General features: G+C 43.1%; 1 protein-coding gene across 23 annotated transcripts in view; it reads left to right on the top strand.

The window, feature by feature from the left end:
- LOC146809181 (uncharacterized) overlaps nucleotides 1-22,024 on the top strand; it is a 1,126,689-nt gene that overhangs the window by 419,247 nt on the left and 685,418 nt on the right. For all 23 annotated transcript variants that reach the window (XR_014966360.1, XR_014966358.1, XR_014966357.1 and 20 more), the window contains one exon: nucleotides 21,620-21,700. The gene's annotated coding sequence lies outside the window, so the exon portion shown is untranslated. The remainder of the gene's footprint in view (nucleotides 1-21,619; nucleotides 21,701-22,024) is intronic.

The following is a 22,024-nucleotide window of genomic DNA, read 5'->3' as shown; positions in this document are numbered from 1 at the left end:
AAGAATGTATGATCATTTGCTACAGGAAGTTGTATTCGCCATGTATCCCTCAGGTTTAGTTTCTCCTAGAGGTGTCTAATAGGTTTATGTGATTTAGGAGGGTAGTATCTACAGGTAGAGTCCCTATCAATAGTTGGGTCAAACGGAAGGTTAAAGTCGCCCGCTAAGAGGAGCAGCGATTTGTCAGGAATCGCTAGAAAGTTTTGTGTCAGGTTAGTCCGGAACTCTTGGTTGTCCCCTTTAGGGGCATTTATGTTAACCACATAAAATTCCACCCTATCATTAGATAATTTGGAAATAATCCACCTTCCTTCTGTAACTCATTTCAGGAGTCTGAGAAATTAAGTATATGACCTCATTTAATGCCTAATGCAGGAGAAGAAGCAACCTAAAAAAAATGTTGTGTTGAAGAGAAAGGGCCATGTTTTGGTTGAGTTTGCACTCCTGTAGGTTTAGAATTTCTCCATGTAATTTACCAGAGTAGTCTAAGATCTTCCTTCTCTTCACTTGGTAGATTAATCCCCTAGTGTTGAGGGAGATTACTTCAAGGGCTGCAGAATTACTTGCCTTGGTATGATAGTATCGTTGACAATGTTACAATAGTAGTGAAGTTTAAGCCAGAGACTCTTCCAGTGGATTACTGAAAGGAGATAGGGTCATGCCTTTAGGGGTAACAGGTTTCGGGAAATCATGAAGTTTGCAGCTTTGGTTGAATTGCTAGTGTAGTTTATGGCTAGAGAAACTCCAAATAACAAACAAGGTCACAGTGATCCTGCATAAGCAAAATGATAAGAAGAACAAAGCAAAAAAATAGAATAATAAACTTAAAAAACTCTGGAAACTCCCAATCAGATCCAAAATATCGCCCATCCCAAACTGTAGTGAACAAGCGTGGTGATAAAAAGGGAGTTACAACTTATACTGAGTAAAGCCTAGTTTGGATTCGCTCAGCAGACATATGTGCGATATTCCATTATCCCTCTGTAAAGAAAAGCTCAGGCTATCATTAGTGTAGGCATGGGTGCACTAATGCGTCATGCCGGGCCGTTAGTCAGGAGCCAGTGGTGTCTAATGCAGCATGTTACATTAGGTTGTAAGGGAGATATCTGCCTATTAGTGAGCCAAGTGCATCAGTCACCTTGGTTCTGACATGGTTTCCATCAGTATAGAGGGGCTCAACCAACAAGGGCAGTGCTGTGTGCGATGTGTGCATAAACTTGAGGCAATATTTCAATGTAGGAGATTCCTGTGGTTCAAGAAACAGAATGGCAGTCAACAGGTACATTAGGGAGACTGAATGATAACTAAAGAAGATGTAATGAGAAACTATAGTGTGCGAGATGGAGGGGTATTAGCAGTAATCACACACTTGAGTACCAACTCGGAGTCATTGGAGTACATCATGTTAGATAACCAGTAACAATTTAGGCATATTCATACTATACCATATCTACTATACAACTATGTTAAATCAAGCAACATTAATGCTTGGAGTCTAGGGGATTGGATTTTTGTGAAGAAGTACCCATTTCAGCGTCATCTTTTTTATTCAGGAATTTCACCAAATTTCTGTGGTCCGTAAAGATATGCTTCAATACTTTAAAAAAAAAGTTTTTCAAGCACCTTTATTGACAAATTCAACATTACCAAATCACAATTTTGCATCTAATCAGAGCATCGTACACATTAGGTCATTTACGGAGTATGGCAAAAATAGGGAAAACCAAACAGACAGAAGCATTATCTTGTACAACACGGCAGTAGCACCATTGAACAATACATAGCTGCATAATGTGGTGACAGCACTGCGGAGGAAAGAGCAGGTCCGGCCAGGGAGAAATGAGGACAGGAAAGGAAGGGGCTACTGACCAGCACCGGCGGCCGCCACGGGAGGAGTGCCGGTGGGGAGCGCGGGAGAGGCAGTCTGGCTCAGGTGTGATCAGGTATGAAGGTACTTTACTAGGGGGCCCCATATGTCGGGTGGGCGAGATATAGCAGGCATAAGGTCCCAGAATTCAGGTAGTAGTGTCTGACATCTCAAGGCATCCTCAAGCCAGTGGGCGAACTTAGGCGCCGGCCTACTCCCACAGCACATGGACACCCTACGCCACGCGAGGACGAGCAGCATTGTGACCAATCGGCCAGAGGCATCCGGGCAAATCTTAACAAAGCCCAACAGGCATAACGGTGGGTCAGGCTGGACCGGTGCGGAGGTGATCTCAGAGAGGGCAGAACAGACCTCACGCCAGAAATCTGACACCTTTGGGCATAACCAAGCAAGATGAGAAAAATCTGTGGCAGGGGCAGAGCAACGCAGGCACCTATCGTTAGGGATGAGTCTTAATTTATGTAGCTGAACGGGGGTGCGATATAGCCTGTGCAAGTATTTAAAGTGTATAAGACGTAGGCGATAGTTGGGAGACAGTTTCTTCATCTAATTACAGCAATAGAGCCAGTCGGCTTGGGAAATGTCCATTCCAAGATCCTCGCCCCACGCCACCCGGGCGCGATCAGAGGAGATGGAGGCGGTCGACAGCTTAAGGGCCTATAATTTGGTCACCACCTTACGGGGGTGGAGGATGAATATATGAAGTTGAGAGTGGGCATCGAAGCTGGAGGCTGGGGGCACGTGGGATGTAACTCCCTACAGATTGCCCGCAGCTGATAAAAGAGCAATGTGTCCATAGGACCAGAGGTAGTAGGGAGAGAATAGAAGGTGTTTCCGGGGTAGAGATCTGCCAGTGACTCCAGCCCCAGGCAGGCGGCATGTTTAGACATGCCAGATGGTTGGAGGGGAGGAATGTCAGGGTGACTTACAATCGATATAGTATTAGCCGAAAGCAGCAGGGCGTTAGAAAGATGACGTAGTCCCAACCAGGCCCAGCGCAAGGTCTCGACTGTGTCCACCTCTGCCCGCGGGCGACTGGCCGGGGCAAACAGGGCGGTGTTCAGCGGCCAAGGAGTAGCAAGGTCAGCTTCAACCGAAACATGCGGCTGGTAAGGAGTGGGGTAAATCCAGAAATGTAAAAAGCTGGCGTGGGCACTTAAGGCATAAAGTTTGAAATTGGGGGCACCCATGCCACCAACCGACATGGGAAGAGTAAGGATATTGTATGCAATCCTGGGTTGTTTGCCTGCCTAGACAAGAGATATGATCAGGGAGCGGACTTTATGAAAAAATGGGCAGTGAGTGGTATGGGGATATTCAAAGATAGGAAAAGAAATTTCGGGAGAACCACCATCCTGGCAATAGCTAAGATATGCTTCAATACTTTACCATTGATCTGCAACCTTGCTGGGCTAGCAAAGGAGAACAGGATGTTTTTCTTATGTCATGCTATGTTATGTTAATATGTCTTCTAAAGCGCTCGATTACCCGAGGGTGTCTTGGCACTGGCTTTGATAAAGGCGAGAGATTGGACTGATAGGTATGACCTAGCAAATGCTGAAGAGCCAGGTCTTCAGATGTTTCCTAAAACTCAACAGATTGGGTGCGTATTTAATGTGTAGTTGTAAAGTGTTCCATACTTTTGATGTGCCTAGAAAGAAGCTCCTGCTGCCACAGGTCAATAGTTTGAATCTAGGTTCAACAATATTCTTAGCAGAGGCAGAATGTAGATTTCTGCGTGGGATGTACCAGTTAAAACTTTGTTGAAGAAAGCTGGGGCCTAGGTAAAGAGTGCCTTGTAGGCAATGCCGATTGCTTTAAAAATGCATCCCTATCTGATAGGGAGCCAGCAGTGGCGGTGCGTCCATTGAGGCACTAGGGTGTTGCCCCACTAATGCCACATGGCCCAATTCATAAATGTGTTTTCTACTTCTAGTTCTAAGTTGTCTATAATAAATAACTCGCTCACTGTCACTAATTCCACCAGGCCACGCCTGAGGCAATCGGACGCTGAAGAGGGTTGGGCTGCGGCAGCACTCAGGGTTTGACTGACAGACTGTGGTGACAGCGCACTAAGCGTAGCAGCAATAGTGCGCATGTTCGGTTTTGGGCTGGTCATTTTTATGACCAGCCCTAACATGCACACTAGCCTTCCCATTAGGAGAGAGGGTTGCTTCATGTCGCAGCCCCATGTGTTCAAATGGGCAGGGAGTATCCCTGCTCAAGCCAATTCTGGCTCTGCTAGTGTAGCGTCTGGATTGGCTGAGACACAGCGCAGTCTGAGGCTTAAATAGCACTTGGTGCCACGCATGGGTGGAACTGCTGCACTTGGTGAAAATGTATGGCCATTCACTGTGGCTTATGTGAAGCCATGCAGACAGTGATTGGCCATTTCGTTCATGACGTGACGTCCTCGCAGCAGACCGTCACCGCACCACACGGCACATGACACACCTCGTGTTTAGTGCCTACTGCTCATGGCTCGTGTACTTCGGATCACCTCACAGCCTTGGTTGGTTGGATCATTTTTGTCACCAAAAGAAAGATCCTGATCATCGCTGAGAATCTTGATAGACGTAAGTGTGCATTTCCGTGAGGGCTGGGGGTTAGGAATTACACATTACCTCAATTTCAGAAAGTTCTATGTCACATATTGAAAAGAAAGAGTTTGCCACTCGGCTGGGTGGACCATCAGTTTTCCTCTAGGCATGTTGAAAGAAGCATTATCGGTTAGCTTTTGCTGTTGTAATGGATCTGCAGTTTGCTCTTCGATGCAGATTCACTTCCTATTCCGAGGGTTGCATGAAGTTGATAAAATGCCATAGAGCCTATCTACGAACAAAATAATTGTACAAAAAAGTAAAAAATAGATTAATCGAAGGTGTTTTTGAACAGGGAAATACAGAAGAAGCAGTAACATCAGAAATAGTAATATTTTATTTTTTGAAAAAATAAGACAGTGTGAAAGTACCTGAACAATATTCTTTTTTTAGCCTCCATGGAAGTAGGGGCGGCTGTATTTACAATGTATGAAAATGATAGGAGCATTTCTTTGAAAAGTCTTTGACTGTCTTTGACCCTGGAGGATAGGGCCCGCTAGCTTCAGTCGCATAGTACTCAGTCAGTGATAAATGCTGCAATAACTCTGCAAACTCCAAACCAGAACTATGGCACATGCGCTTATATCGGGGTGTCAGAAGCATATGTGCCACTCAACAGCAGGGAAATCGTGCAGTCTTGGGTTCAAAGTCAATTGATGATGTATATGAGGGAGGATGAGATGAGACCAAGATTTTCGGCATCTTGTAGTGGCCATGTTTTTCGTGGAATGCAACCGCAATGAAAAGAAGTTTTTTGTGTGTTGTCGTGGGTCATTGGTCTTTATCGATCTTTACCTGTATATACCACAGATGTTTTGAGAAAGAGGTATTCATTTGAGTGAGAAAATGATTAATATTGGAACTCAGTCTTTAGCCGACCTGCAGACTGCCATCAAATGGTGGTTTGAATTTAACTACGACATCAAGGGTTAATATTAAAACTAAATTGCTTGTTTTACAGACCAGGATAGTGCAGGTCAGCCTTTTCACCGCTGCCAATAAGCGTTGCCAGCGGTGACTGTTACCACTGCTTTATTGCTTTATTAACGTTCCTACTTTCTCACATTTGTTCAAAAATGCACCATTTGTCCCCTCTTTTTTCAAAATTTTCAAAACCCCTTTAAGTTGTTTGGGCTCGCTCGCTATGCTTGCTTGCTACGGTGCAGTATGACAATCATTTTACGCCTTATCACTTTCAAATGTCACCAGCCGCCACTGGGAGCCAGTGCCGGTTTTTTATAGCTGTGGCTACGGAGTGATGTTTGGGTATCTTTAGTAGGAGTCTTGCTGCCGCATTTTGTAGTACCTGTAGCCTGTTAAGGATGTGCTGATGTGCGGTAAGTAGTAAACCATTGCAATAATCCAATTTAGATATAACTAGTGATGCACTATGAGTTTTCTGGAGGTACAATGGAACTTTGTCATGGGGCAGGCAAAGGGCCTATATCTGATGCCCAGCAAATGGGGTACAGAAGGATGTTGTGCTCTAAAGAGTATCACTTCAGTTTTACCTGCATTTAATTTCAGACAGTTCCTGCTCATCCCTAAGCTGACTGCCTGCATACAATCACAGAATCTGGCACTGAAGCCTGTGTCTTCTTAGGACAGTGAGACGACGATCTGAGGGTTGTCTGCTTAAGAAGTCAAAAGCTTTTGATTATATTAGTCAGAGGTGTGATATAAGTATTACATTGAGTGGGACTGAGCAATGATCCCTGGGGGACTCAACATAGAAAGAAGAAATAATGAGATGTGAACTCATCGAGTCTTACCAACTGTTCTCTGGCAGAAAGAAACGATTTAAATAGGGCCCAGGCTGTGACGATAACATTGATTTCAGACAAACGTTCCAACAGCACTCTGTGATCTACCGTATTGAAAGCAGCAGAGAGCTCAAGTTAAGATAAGTGCTGGCCCTCGGCTCTGATCAAGCACCTGCCTGATCACTTCTGTTGCCCTAATCAAGGCTGTTTCCATGCTATGGCCGCTGCGGAAACCGAACTGCATGGTGCCTACATGGTCATTAGATTGAATATGGTCCATCAGCTGAGTGTTTATGATCTTTTCAATAATCTTAGATGGAAGGAGATGGGATATTGGGCAATAAATACAAGGATTTTTGGGGTCCAGAGTTGCTTTTTTTTAATAATGGGAAATTTGAGGCTTTTTTCCAAATAGATGGGAATTGGCCATTTTTTTGTTACCCAGTCTCTGGTGCAGAGCTAAAAAGCCCTTCGTTGTTTCAACTGTGGATTGCAAAAAGTCTGGGGGAATGTAGATTTTGTTACCGTACTAGACAATGTGTTTGTTTTTCCTCATGTACTCTAGAACCTTTTCCACATGTTGATATTGTAGTGGTTTGCAGACAATGAGTCTAGGTCTGTCTGTGTGTTAAGACTTAAAGGCAGGCACTGTGTGCACCCTCTCCAGCGCCAGATCTTTAACAAAGTGGATGTCTGTTACTTTGGGAAGCTGCAACTGAGGGAATCTAGAGCAGGAGCCAGTCGAGTCTTCTGCCCCGTGGATAAACCAAATATTAGAAGGTTGCCTCTTCTTTTGCGGTCTTCTAATTCTGACATCTGCCTTTGAAGAAACATTGACGTGGATTTTAAGGATGTGGATATTTCATTCTGCATCAAGTCAGAGTTAGTTTTCGCGGATTTGGCTAAATTGTGTACCTGTGCAAGTTTTTTTAGAATCATGCCCACGGATGTGTTGACAACCGATTTGCTTTTAATGGGTGAGAATTTGGATGGGGAGGGTCTGATTTTGGTTGACTGTAGTTTGACTTGGTCTCTTTTTCAGCCATTATGTTTTATGATGATACTGCTCTTGTGGGGATAAGACTGCGAGCCTCGATTAAACTGAATCTGGTCTAAACAATGCTTCCAAGCACTAAGGCTGATGATATGTACATGTCAGGTTGTACGCCAGTCTTTCCCCCTCCTTCAGTTTATAACAGATGCTGAGCACAAGTAACAGCAATAATGTAACATAAATGCACAGACTCCTTCCTCTTCATTAATTCCTTTATTGACAGTTTCTTTAAAACATTTTGCCACCTATAGCCAACGCGTTTTGCCCTTATGGACTTCTTCAGGTCTACAAAAATACACATAAAATACCTTTACTTTAAAATTTCACACAAATTATTCAAAATCTATTAAACATTTCAATTACGATAACAGAAAATGTACCCCAATTAAAATCCTTCCACAGATTTAATTTTATATACCATGTTTATTCCATGGCTCTTTTCCATTGGATATGCATTCAAATAAAGATATTGGGTAGGAATATCTAGTGCTTGAAGGTGGGGAAGAAGCAACAATATGTAATTAAGATTAATTATTTATCTATGCATAGACATTAGTGTGAAATGATGAACTGGGTTATTAAAGAACATACTACACTGATTATATTTTTTAGAATCGGACGGACTTTACCCAATATAATACTGAAATTGGAAAAATAAATCGACCCCATCACTACACAAGTAAAACCATTGGATATGGAGGCCACCACGAAGCTGCACAGTTGAAGATTTAGATGACTGGATTCCCCTTTTATTTATTTTTATTAGTGATAACATGGGAATGGGATAAAAGGGATAGTTACCTATGGATCAATAAAGTAATGCCACATGCATGTCTTTGTAGGACAGTAACAATCAGAAGTGTGCCTCAATGACTTTAATATGCTTACTGTTGGAAATAGAGTGATTTATCAAAGGTATGTTGAAAAGATGGCTTTTCTCCCTTTCTGTATCATAGACACAAAAAGTCAATTGTTTTATATAAATATTAGTGACCAAATGAAAAATAAGATGACAATCAATATAAAAAAGATGAAATTAATTGTTGCACAGTGAATCAATTGGGGCAGGTCCGTTCATGAAAGGTGTCACTACACGGGTGGTTTGAGTAGCCATGTGGGGCCACATCATGGTATATAAAATTAAATATGTAGAAGGATATTAATTAGGGTTGTGTTTCTGCTCTCATAATGGAAATGTTTAATAGGTTTTGACTAAGTCCATAAGGATGAAACGTGTTGGCTACAGGTGGAAAGAAGTCTTTAAGAAACTGTAAATAAAAAATTAATAAAGAGAAAGTAGTTTGTGTATTCATGTTGTATTATTGCTGATGTTTGAAGAAGGAACTTTTGTTTAACTCCCAGGAATGAAAGTGTAAGGGTGTGCTGAGTCAATAGTGTATATATAGTGTTTAGGAGTTATCTCCTACGTTAAAAGAAAAGAGGGTTGTCCTTTTATTTTACTCTAGCATTCTGAACCAATTGTTTATACAATGATCTATTTATGGAAAAGGTGCTGTATGTATTGCCCTAAACCTCCTCTTTTTAAAAAAAATTGCTTAGAGAATACAATGCATCTTTCTCAAAAGCGACAATGGTGGGATTCACTAATCGGCGCTTTAAAACACTTTTAAACTCACTGTTAGGCAGTGAACTTGCAGGTGTAGATTGAGATCCTCGTGGAGGTATTTGCTTGATTAGGTACCGCAGTGCCATCTTAGGTTAAACTCTGTCAGGGAAAAAACTAACCCTGATGGTAAAGGGTCTTCACTGAGGAGCTTATAACGGTAAGGTTCTCACCGACCGTACTGTAGTGGTTTAATTGGCTCCTCTGGTAACTGGGCTTAGAGAAAGGGAGGTGATCCAGAGCCGGTACAGTTTGCGATGGCTCACCCGATACGGCAAAGATAGCTTACAGGACCATAATCGCACTATGGAGCGCTGCCGGATTCAGCGCAGTCTTGGTAGAGCTGTTCAGATTGGCTTACTGCTTTTCTTTTGGGTGCTCACTGTTGCTCCGGGTTCTGTGAGCAACTATTTGTCTTTCAGAAAGCCGGTGCAATGCCAGTACACCACCAGGCAGCTCACCCACAAATTGCTTACTACTCAACCTTCCCCACTGGAGCTCGTCATCGGGTTCAGTTTACTCTCATAACCCTTATTCAGATTGATTACAGCTGTTAACACTCCCCGTCTCTTCTGGGAGCTGAAAGCAATCACTTGTTATCAGTAAGCAGGGATTTTATGCCGCTATAACGTATAAATAGAACACTCGGCAGGAAGCAGGTAAGCTACTCCACCTTCTTTGCTGTCATCCAAGCCACACCCCCTGGGTGCTAATAATTCTGATGTATTTCTCACTGTGACTTGGGGGGGCAGTTAGCTTGAGCACAGTGGCCTAGCAATGTTGCCATGGACTGCAATCCCTAATCTTGATTAACCTCATGGATCTTCCTAACAACACCATACTCTTTCTGTCTCTTTATCTTTCTTTTGCTGTTATATTTTATCCTTACTTTCTCCATTCGTCACTGTTTTCCTATCTTTCAATTCCTCCATCTTTCTCCCTTTTCTGCTTTTCTTTCGTGCTGTGGTTCATTCTCAGATGATGGGAAAAAAGCACCCCAAAATAAATACAGATGCCCACCACAAGCACACATTAAGCTCTACCAGTCCCAGAGAGTGAATAAGGTGAGGCTTATGAAACAGTCCTTAGGCACAGAACCTGGTACAGTGGCTTTATTTGTGAAATTAGGGGAGGCTAAACAACAGAAGATGATGAGCAGAGCAGTGACCAAGAGAAGTGACTTGACCGTGCATGGAAAGAATATCCATATCTTCCCTTATTTGTGTTGTGTTCCCTCCTGAAGAGGATGGGTCTACAGTTCATCAAGAGAGAAATGATCCATTAGGTCTAGATACTTCGATGTAGAACCCTCACCAGATTTAGGGTGGTCATGGAGGGAAAGTGTTTAATGTTCACAAACCCACCACAGACCATGACGTTTTAGAAACACAGAGAAAATTACATCCGAAACATACCTCAGCTCTGTTCTGCAGCAGTGCTGGCTTCTCGACCTGGCGAATATCTTACCCCATTCGGTCTAAGGAGGGTACTCTACAGGAACAGAAATGTTTATTCATTGCCAATGTGTTAAAAGTGAATATAAAGATACACTACGAGGTCTGGTAGTCATTCCTCTGCATTTTCCCTCACCCCCTTGTTTTAGAGGCTTTAATTATTAAATACTGGAGAAGGAAGAATTCCTTACATGTGATAGGATATATGATATTACAGGTTAATCAATGCAGTGCTATTTTTGTACTGTTGAATACTCCTTTCTATACCTGTCCGATAAAATGTTTCAATCTAAAATAAGATAATGTTTTGTTGTTCCAAATGTCACATGTTATTGGCTCATCTGCACTGTATATCTTTGATTTCTGGTACTTGTACTTGAAGTCCTTAATATATAATTAGGGAAATATTAAAAGTCACAGAATGGAAAGAGAAAGCATGACTAGGTAAGCTTAACCTCTCATAATTTAAGACATCCTCTCCCACCTACTGGACATTCATCTGTGCCCCTGTACTACATCACCATGTGCCCCATTTTATAAAAATAATAATCATTTATAAAGCGCCTGGCTACACCGACTGGTGTGTCCCCGCTCTACATAAAACAGCTACATGCAAGGCAGGGCCAGTAGGCGTAGCTCACTTCAAGTAAAGCCAGGTTTTCAAGCCTCTTCGGAAAATACTTTCAGATGTTTCTGCACGCAACAAAGGCAGTAGTGTATTCCAATTTTTGGATGCGAAATAGGCAAATGAGCACGCACCCATCCTGGCCCTTTTGATTTTTGGAACTTTGAGCAGATAGGCTCCTGTTGACCTCCACTGACGGGTAGGATTGCAAGAGGTCAGGAGATCATGCAGGTAGCTGGGTCCTTTTCCCTGTAGACTCCGGTGACAAAAGTACAAGGCTTTAAAAAGAATTCTTTTGCAAACCGGTAACCAGTGAAGGGTATCAAGGGCTTTCGTCGAGGAAGCTCTCTTGGGTAGATTAAGAACTAGGCGCACCGCCGCATTCTGAATGCGTTGCAGCCGCTGCACGCTTCCTTTCGTTGCTCCCAGATATAGGACATTTCCATAGTCTAATTGCGATGTTACAAGAGTGTGGCTGAGGCAGCAAAAACATCTACTTTTTAAAAACATTTTAAGGATACCAAAGCATATCCCTGCAACTTTCCTCGTGTGGGTCTCAAAGGATAGTTTTGAATCAAGTCCCACTCCTAGATTCTTTACTTCATTTAAAGGAGTAGGTAGAGGCCCCAACCTCTGGGGCCACCAAGCCGAGCCCCAGATGGAGGGGGCTTTCCCTATGACCATCACCTCAGTCTTACTGCCATTCAGTTTCAGGCAGTTGTTTGACATCCCTGAAGCTAGGTCTTTTAAGCAGGAGAGCTGGGTTGCTGGCTCGTCTGAGTCCTGGGCTAGAGTGACTACAAGCTGTGTGTCATCTGCATATGACACTATGGTGATATTGTGTTTTTCCACAATATCTGCCAGTGGGCCGATATATAGATTAAAAAGAGTTGGGCTAAGAATAGAGCCCTGTGGTACTCCTTGTGAGAGTGGCAGGGTTTTTGACAAATGAGGATGCTGTGCAACCTGGAAGCTGCGGTCCTGTCGAAAGGAACTCATCCACTTCAGTGCTTCTCCATCCACCCCAACTGACTGTACTGGTTGTAGAAGCAGTTTGTGGGATACCGTGTCATAGGCTGCACTTAGGTCTAGCAGGACCAAGGCCGCCGTCTGGCCGGCATCCACACGCCTACGCATGCTTCAATTATGTAGTGCCGGGAAAACCAAAGACTAGCCCGTCACCCCACCGGAAGTGAGTACTGCCTGGTAGGGGGGGGGGGGTAGGAGGAGCAATATTGCCCTGTGTTCCATGCTGCACATCATCTTCTGACCCTCTAATGCACCACTTCTGTGCTGCTTGTGCTGCTTGACAATACATCAGCCGTGCTTTCCTAGGGAAGAAAATTCTGTGCTCCCCCACTGCTCTGTAGAAGCACATCCCATTGATTTCTCATGAGGGACATTCGCAAGCTCTCCTCTGGGAATCATCATGTTGTCTTCTTCTGTATAGTGTTACCCAATGCTCCTGTTAGGTCCACAAACAGAGCTTCCTTAGTGCGAATCAAATTCTGCTTGCCTAGTACACATCCCTGTATGATCACCTACTGTACATCTATGCGTCTTAATGCACGACATCCTTTGATCCACTGATGCACATCCTCTTTTCGTCCCTCTGCACAGCATTAGGTAAATGAATTGGTCTGAGTGCACTTATGCCTGTGTAGGGCTGTTGAAGAGTTCTGTATATATGTGCACAAGCTCTAATTGTGAGTGTGTGCCTATGTATTGTTTGTTTCTGTTAATTTATACTATACTAAGCGACGCTGTGGGACAATTTGCTTTTCAATTGGTGTTCCTGGATTTCTGCTTTTAGGGGACTGAGTTATCTGGCAAATTTAATATCCAGGCAATGGGAACTAAACACCACCAAATGAATGTGCTCTGACCTACTGATAAACGGCTAACCCCATCTGACATATCTGACCATAGGTAGTAAAGCTGTACATTAATGGCACAAGTGGCATAAAAGTCAGATGCCACATATGTGCTACAGTGTGGATTTACACAACTCACATGGGAAACTTTAAAACATGACATTAGGACTGCCACTGCTCTCCCTGATAGGACCAAACCTAAAGCAAGCACATGGCAGAATTAAATATTTTGACATGTGTAGAAGATGTGCTTCCAAGATTGGCTCCCTCACATGTAAAAGGTGCATTGGCACCCACAAGACCTAGGTGCATGAGGTCTAGACGGGGGACATAATTAGTGAATTACTGACAATGTCTCTTTAGTAAAAGAATCCTAAAATGCTACCTAAAGCACATGTTAGAGCAAACTTTTTTTGGAAAGATTACCACTAGTATTAATCTTAGAGAGTATTTTATGACTGACTATAATCAGGGCTACTGAGATTATGTGTCAGTGGAGCACCAAATTATTAGTGGTGGGAATAACTCATGTAATTCCATGAAGCGTAATCATGTGCAATTACCCAAACATTCCGCAAGATTACACAGAATTACATGAGAAGAGAAATTCTGTATTTAGTTCTATTTTCTTATCGTAAAAATGCCCTGGAGGAATTTTGCGCTAAGAAATAGTGCTAAGTGCAATAGAACATGGATAGCACGTGAGAGCAGTTGCTCACGCTCGCTAAATGTGCACTTGGGGTAGGATTTTCACCCAGCTTTCTCCCAGCATTCAGTGCTAGTTTCTTTGCACAAAAAGCACTTGTGTCTAAAAGGGACTCACAAATCAATTTTTCCCTAAGAAAATAGTGCTAAATGCAATAGAACATAAACATCAGCATGAGCCCCTGCTTTCACTCGCTTGTGTGCTCTCACAATAGGATAATTTCCCCCAAATTGCTTTTAATTACTTGAGCAGGTGTTATCTCGTTATAATCAGTTACTCCACCTCAAGGAGCAACATGGAATTATCAAACTTACTCCGATTACTCCAGCATAATTGAGATTCCTCCGAGGCCTATAAATGACGAAACAGGCTTAGCTATATTTTTTGACAACTTATGCAGCAATTCCACAGCATTGCTTCCCATAAAATCAGCCCTGAAGAACCACATAGTACATTCCATATATTTATTAATTATGTATGTCTCTCACTAGAAAGCACTATCAGATTTTTTATATGGGGCTTTAAAAAGAGATACAAGAGGTTTCTGATTTTTCTAATGCATTAATAGTTTTGAGAATAGTGTCTGTGTTGTGAGCATACATTTTTGTCAGTAGTGATAACAGTGACATAACAAAAAAAGTATGTAGGCTTTTCTTTTCTATAGGAGACAAAAACACTTCCCTTAGTGTTAGAATTGACCATCTGTTGTGTGGTCTTTCTTCAGATTTTTGCCTTCTGTAGCCGAACTCATTTTTTTGGCAATAGAACTCTGCATATTTTACTCCTGCTAACCAGTGGTAAAAGGCTTGTACTATCCCTCTTAAACCTAGTAACATTGGCAATAGACCTAATTGCACATTTAATTTACTTATAAGTCCCTAGTAAATGGTACTATATGTAACCAGGACCAGCAAATTAAATGCTACCAGTGGGCACCAGCACCCATTGTCCCACTTGCTACAGTAGCCCTGTAAAACATAAAATAACATGTATTTGTAAAGCGCACGTTCACCCAAGAGTATCTTGGCAATAAATAACAGATGATTATTGTTACCCAACTCAATGGTACTCACTTTATCGACCTCAGAAGGATGAATGGCTGAGTGGGCCTGCCGGGATTTGAACCTGTGACCTTGAGATCGAACAAAGGCCCCTCCAGTGGACACATTAGTCCAATAAGACACCAGACCATGTCTCCTAGCCTGCTTTTGCAGCCTCTGTGTTCAATTGTAAACTGCATTTCGACCAGACAACATAAACCTTGTGCCAGGCCTAAACCTTCCTTTCTAAAACTTCTTATGTCTTCCCTAAGGTAGACTCTAAGTGCCTATAGGGCTGGTCGTATGCTAGCTATAAAGTAGGACATGTATATTTAATGTTTTACATACCCCGGCAGTGAAAACTGTCCAAAGTCAGCTTTCACTGTAACCAGGCTGGCCTCTCATAGACTAACACTGGTTTACCTTATTACATTTCGTAAGCGCTACATTCAGTTTGAAAGTAGCTACAACGATAAATCAAAGGTTCATTTTATTAGCAATTTAAAAATCCAACTGAATGGTAAAGTCAGATTTTAGTTTACTAGTTTGTAAATTACACTTTTAGAAAGCTGTCATTTAAAAAACTGTCTTTCTGCCAGTGTCCAGATGTCAAAAGACCCCTGCTGGCTCCCTAGTCTGAGATGTGTATTCCAATATACACAGTGGACAAATGGCATGGGTGTAGGGAGATGAGGGTCTCTTGATAGGATAGCTTGGGTTGAGGGGCCTGTGCCCCTGCCCTGTTTACACTTCAAAGAGGCCTGTCCTGGCCACCACAGAAAGAACCTGCAACAAGACCTGCCCCTGCCTTTGTTTCACTAGACAGGCTGGAGACAACCTCAGAGGAAAGAGAGAAACTGGCCAGAACTTGTTATAGGGTTAGAAGAGTTAGACAAAGGGTTGTCTGCCACCCCGAGGGTAGCATTGGGCATAAAAATGTGATTCCCAAAACTTGAAATCAGAACACTCTCTGGACAATAGAAGAACAGAAGGTGGACTGCCCTATTGTCTATGACCTGAGAGGTGCCCTGAAGGCTGACCCTGTTACCCCTCTTGTATCCAGGACAAATAAGTGGACTCCAAGGGTCATATGGTTGCCTCCTGATAAAGTTAAATGTGCAGAAGAAGCTACAAGAGGCCATTTCTGACATCTTCCCAGCTGTGGCCACTACCTGCCACCCTTTGTGTCTCTACACGCTTTACCCTGTGGTCCTGTGGGGCTTTAGAGGTGCACTCCTGTGGGGCATTGGTACTAAAAGGACTAAAGTCAGAAGGCAAAATGTTTTACCAGGACAAACCTGGTTAGTGGGTTAGTTAGTGACCTGCTCTTCCTCGCGGTCAAATTGTGTCTAAGTCCTGTTCTACCACAGCCATTGACTATTATTGGCACTTGGTGCTTCTTGGTGCTTTTTTTACATAAACATTTAAAAATTCATAACTCTAGTTCCTTTTATTAAATTTTCGGCATGTTGGTGTTATTTTGTTTATTAACCTTTTCCTTGCTAAGGACGTATGAGCAACAAAGGGATTTTATTTTTTTATTTTCAGCCTCTGGCTGGTGTTTTTTTTCCCTCTGTAATGACAATGGCGTGCTGATGACATCACAGAGAAAGTGAAAGTAAAATAATAGCTGATTGGCTCATTTACTTTCATTTACATCGGTGCTCTGGGGCATTTCTCAGGCCCCCAAACACTGATTTACATAGGGGAGGTACTGTTGTAAAGAGGAGACTCTCCTCTTTCCAATAGTATCACTCCCTAGGGGATCCCTGCTTGCGGATTGCTGCAGGAGCACAATCCCCAAGCAGACATCCACTGACTAGGCACCAGGGAGGGGCAGAAACTCCACTAGAAATTAAGGATTTATGTTTTTTGTTAATAGAATGGGTGGAGGAGGTCTGCCCAGGCAATGGGCCTAGCCTCTACCTACCAAATCACCAGCAACAGTCTCCTGATAGGAGGTATTTTCATCCAGTCTGCCCCCTGAAGCACATTAGACAGACCCCCCCAGGATATTGTGGCAGGGATTAGCAAATTTAGTGGCACAAATGGGGAAATTTTGTGGTGCAAATATGGAAATTTAGCAGCATTTTTGCGGCACTTTATTTTACTCATAATCATTCATTTTCAGCCTTAAATCAAGGGAAACTGTTTTAGCAGAGTATTCCTCTTTGAAATAGGCAACCTGGGATATGGAACAGAGGAAGCAGCCCACAGGTGAAGGCTATTATCCCTTGAAAATGCAATCCTTCATTTGCTTTAGTATAGGTTCTGAGAAGCCAATCAAAGATGGCCTAGTAGTATCCCATAGGAAATGGCATTCTAGAACCTACCTTAGTGTATGCTCTGTGGGGGTCCAGATTGGAGTGACAGGGAGATACCCAAAGAAACTGGAAACTGTGCAACCAGTCACAGTATATGACATGTGGAATCCACTTGGGAGCAGCAGAGGAGAAACTCATAATAAAGGCACTGTACAACCGTTCAATACTTCAAGGCAAATTATTATACATGGATAAACCATCTTGGTATATGACACACTGTCCAGTGCAACGAACAATAGATTGTGATGCTCTCCTTTAGAATGGCATGCACTGCACACTGTAGCAATTGCTATTATGCACTTTCTGTGAACCCGTAAGTGCACATTACATTTTTTGTCTGATCAGAGTGGAAGTTGAGCTCTGGATTTTCCTTAGCCTATGACTTAGGGATAGCCCTTCGGAAGAGTAGTTAGAACAGCCTGGGAAGGTGCTTGTTTGGTAAAAATGTCTGATTGCACTTACTGATGCTGGGTGGCAGTCATGATGGTTGTTGCCGCAAATGTTCATGATCAATCTTGGATGCCGTGTGTGATGAAGCAGGGTCATATTTAAGAGCAGATTCTCACGACAGGTGTCACTCTATGCCATCAGTATCATTGAAACCATCAGAAGTGGAATAGATTTTTCACCTCCACCCGTAGGTACGCATTCCTATGTGTGGAGAACAGCTGAGTCAGCAGAACATATCAGCATAAATGTTTCCAAATCAGACCTTGGCATGTGAGCATCCCCTACCTGCATCTAAGAACCACCCATATGAGACTCCTTATAAATGTTCCAGTACCATCTGTATTTTTTATGCATATATTTTTAGGTCTGGGTTTTGTTAGTGCAGCTATTGGTAACAATATACAAGGAGGGACCTTTGCATCCGGCCCTTTCAACCACTGGTTTTGGGCAGGCTTTACACAACATTTATCGCCTGCATCTCAGGGGAGAATGTTTGAAGCCTGTTGCAGTATCATCTAGTGCCGTTTTAGTTTGTGTCCGCATTCCTTCAATTTCGCGGGGACGTTTGTAAAAATCATGGTATTCTTACAAAAGTGCCAATTTTTGCGGCAAATAGCGAAATCGCGAAATACTGGAGGGTCTGATTAGACCCTGGGAGTTTATTTGGAGGAGGAAGTACCATCCTGCAATGGGCTGGTGCTCCTACCCTGCCCCAGCCCCAAAAGTATTTCCTTTCCTGGGGGCAGAATGGAGGCTTTTCCCTTCCGCAAGGCCAAAGAGGGGTTGAAAGCTCACAGGACACCAGGTACTGTTTTTTATTCTTATAAAAACAGCTGGGGGCAGTCTATTTTGGCATCGTGCCTAGACACCGCAGCCCCATATCACCTGCAACAGTCGGAGATGTTTTCCTCCAATATGCCCACTAGATACTATAGGGTATATGTGGAGGGGGAGAGACGACACCCCAGCAATGGGCTAGTGTTGCCCTCCTCCCTGAGTCACAAAAATCTTTCTTTAGGGACAGATAGGAAGTTACTACTTCCAATCAGCGTTTTGGTGGGCAGAAAGACCAATAGATGTTTTTTAGAAATTGAAAAAGCGTTGAGGACGGCCTGCCCAGGAATGAGGCCTAACCTCTCTCCCCTTAAATGACCTACAACAAACATTCTGACCCCCGTCAGGTGCATATGGGAGATGTTTACCTCCAAACTGCCCTCCCCCCCAGCAAGGAGCAAATAGCCTACTATGCCCCAGGGAATATTTTCCCCCTGGTGTCTAGTGGGCTTTCTCACCCCGGGGACAGATTTTGGGTAAAACCCCTCAATCCACCCCGGGGAGGGAGAGACTATTCGAGGGTGGGAGCATGGCATGATGCCTCTGTGAGCAGCCCCCATACCCTTTTTAGCAGTGGATTGAGGGTGTTTACCCAAAATCTGCCCACAGGGGCCAAAAGGCCACTAGACTCCAGGTCTTTCAACATGGCGCCAAAAGTAACAAAAGGGATCGAGCTAATACTCCTACACCAGAATGGAGTCTTTCTGGCTCCCTGGCGATGAAAGCATCCCCCTGACGAGAGGGGAAATCCTGATTCTTTTGTACTTTAACATATGGATAACAGAGTGAGGCTAAGTCTCAAAAACATCCCACTTCTATGCTTCTACCAAACCCAGGCATTTATTATACGTAGACACCTGGGCAGTCCAGACAGATGTGCCTCATGTGGAGTCTATGAAACTTTCTAAGCCACAATGCCCTGCAAATCGCAACCTTTAACTAAAAGCTCACATTTCCTTTCATTTCGGTGAGATAAACCTCTGGAAACCACAGGGACACACAAAATTCTTACCACCCACCTTTCCCACACTTGTCCCTTTATAGACACCACTCCACTTGTGGGGCTGTGCATTGCGCCTGCACTACATAAGGCTCCAAAGATCAATGTGGTTCGAGCTCGGTGGCCACACAGGGAAACCTTCCAACCCCAGACATTGGTGGTGTTTCACATGTGGATCCCACAACATTCCCACAATGCCGTGCAAATCTCAAACTTTGACTAAAATCCAACATTTCGTTGCATTTCTGTAACATAAACTTCAGGAATCCACAGGGATCCACAAAATTCCAACCACCCAGCTTCCCCCCATTCTTTCCAATAAAAAAACTTTCCCAGTTTTGTGGCTGGACCTAGGGCCATCGACAGACACTAATCGAAACAAGTTCATTGAGTCACCCTGCAGGAGTCCTGTTGTCAGATGGTTTGATGTGTAGGCTAGAAACCTGGTGAAAACTATGCAAGTCATCCCACTCTAGATTCCTCTGGGTGTCCAGTTTTCAAAAATGTGCAGGTTTGCTAGGTTTCCATAGGTGCCATCTAAGCTAGGGTCGAAAATCCATAGCTACCCACATTGCAAAAAAACTATCAACTTAAAATGGGAAAATGGGATGTTCCATGTTACATTTTGGGCCCTTTCCTGTCTCTGGCACTAGGACTATGTACAGAAGTGAAGTACTGTAAAAAACAGGGCTTTTGGACTACTAACTGCAGTTTTTTGGCTCTGACAGTGCACTGAAGCCTGCCAACCATGCCCAGTGCCAATACTCCCTCCCTAAAACTATTATGTGTAAATTGGCAACCCAATTACTTTACCTCCCTTATAAGTCCCTAATATATGGTACCAGTGCTACCTGGGGAATGGGTGGTAAAGGGGTCCCCAGGGATTGCAGCACTGATTTTGCAGACTGCAGGAACAGTGTAAACTGCTCCATTTCAACTTTGCCCTCACCTTGTGTGACAAAGTCAATGCACTGCTTTTAATATATGTCAGTCACCCCTAAAGAAGGCCTCCTGTGCTCATGAGGCAGGGTGCCTTATATTAAAGGATGGGCATGTATGTGTAAGCTTGTATGTCCCGATAGTGTCCTTTGCCATTAAATCATACTATAAGTGGCAGGTGATTCATAAGAAAAACATTGACTTGCACCCAGGTAAACCCGGGGTCGCTACCTCCATTATAGTACCATCTAAATATGTCAAGTTTGGTATCAAACAATGTGTCTTCTCACCTCTGACATGAATCTTGTGTCAAGGGCAATGTGGAATGCACCCAGGTAGCTACCTTGGAGGTTCCCCACTTGATTGCCCCAGCTTCTCTGTGCTCTGGCTTTCAGCCCACGGCTACTGCTGCCAAGACAGGAATCTGACTTCCTAACAGGCAGTGTGAACACTCCCAGGAGTTAGGAACAAAGGCCTGAGCAGAAAGGACGTCACACCTCCTCCCTCTCAGGATTACTAGTTATGGGGCACATCAAGATGGTGAGCTTCAAAGGCTACACTGCCTCTGATATGCATCAGGGCTGCCTCCCAAAGGAGTAAGCAGCCCCACCCCCGACCCAGGTGCAGTTGTACCTAGACAGGTGAAAAATTAGGTGTGCAGTGGAGGTACACCCCCAGAAAGCTAGCCACACCTCTAGGGTGAGCTCACTGGTCTGTACACCTGTTTATATAAAGAAGTCTGCTGTTTTTGTTGCACCGTATAACTAATTTTACATTACCTCCCACCTTTCCACTTCTTGAGGAGCGGCGAGAGTGTGATGGGAACTGCCAGCAGTAACCAGACTGCACTCACATTTCAGTTCCTTGGATGTCCATGCGTAAGGACTGCATGCGCGTCGCTGCTCGTTTCCGTGGCAATACTCCAGGGGAATTAACTTTTGAAAAAGGTTGGGACATGCACCAACCATTAGCCGTTTGGAGCCTACGATTTTTAAATGACACAGAAAAAAGTCAATACAAAGCGTGGGAGGAGTCAGACCCCACAAAGTACATACAACAAATCGGCTGACAGCACAAGCGCTGTCTTGGCTCGACCTAGAAATAAGATATAGTTAGGCACTTTATTGTATGGAAAGAGGCATGGAGGTAGTCTGATGTTAAAAGATGTTTAAATGTGTGTAATGTTACTTTTAACCAGCATTGCATTTCCATACAGGTTGTCTTTACAATACTTCTTTTCTAAACATGTTTTAATATTTATGAAGAAGACAACAATTTGGATGAGAAAATACTTTATTTTACCAAGAGTTTTTGTTTTGCTCTGTATCATGGATTTTGCTTGTTGAAAATAGTTTCAAAAAATATTTTGGGATTTCTGGAGTTAGATTGGAGATCATTTTGCTGCATTGAAGAAGAATTTTAATTTTTGTTTTGTATTTTGTAGAGTTAGTTTTTTGGGTTTTGGATATCTGTAATTGGTGCCTAAAACAAATCACCAAGAGATGAAGAAAGAAGAAAACTCCAGGTAGGACATTTAAAACACATACTTTCTATGAATAATTTAAAAAATACCAATTTATTTAAAATATTTTGTTAAAACAGGGGAGTAATGCATGTTAATGTTTAGAGAGATTAATGGTGTACAATGTATGCAGTATTTTCAAATTAGTCTGAACCTACCAACATAGAAAATTAGTGGATTTTGGCCAATAGTTGTTCAGACATTTCTTTGCTTTTTGGGGAAACTCAGGGCTTTAGACGGCTTGTTAAAGATTGTGCCTGTCTCATTTACTGAAAACGTGGCTCCTTTTTTAAACTTTCCAGGAAATAATACAGGTTGGGGTGAAGT

This window comes from Triturus cristatus, chromosome 7 (assembly GCF_964204655.1).
Source record: "Triturus cristatus chromosome 7, aTriCri1.1, whole genome shotgun sequence".
NCBI lineage: Eukaryota > Metazoa > Chordata > Amphibia > Caudata > Salamandridae > Triturus > Triturus cristatus.
The sequence above is the reverse complement of the archived record's forward strand: the minus strand, read 5'-3'. Positions and strand labels throughout refer to the sequence as shown.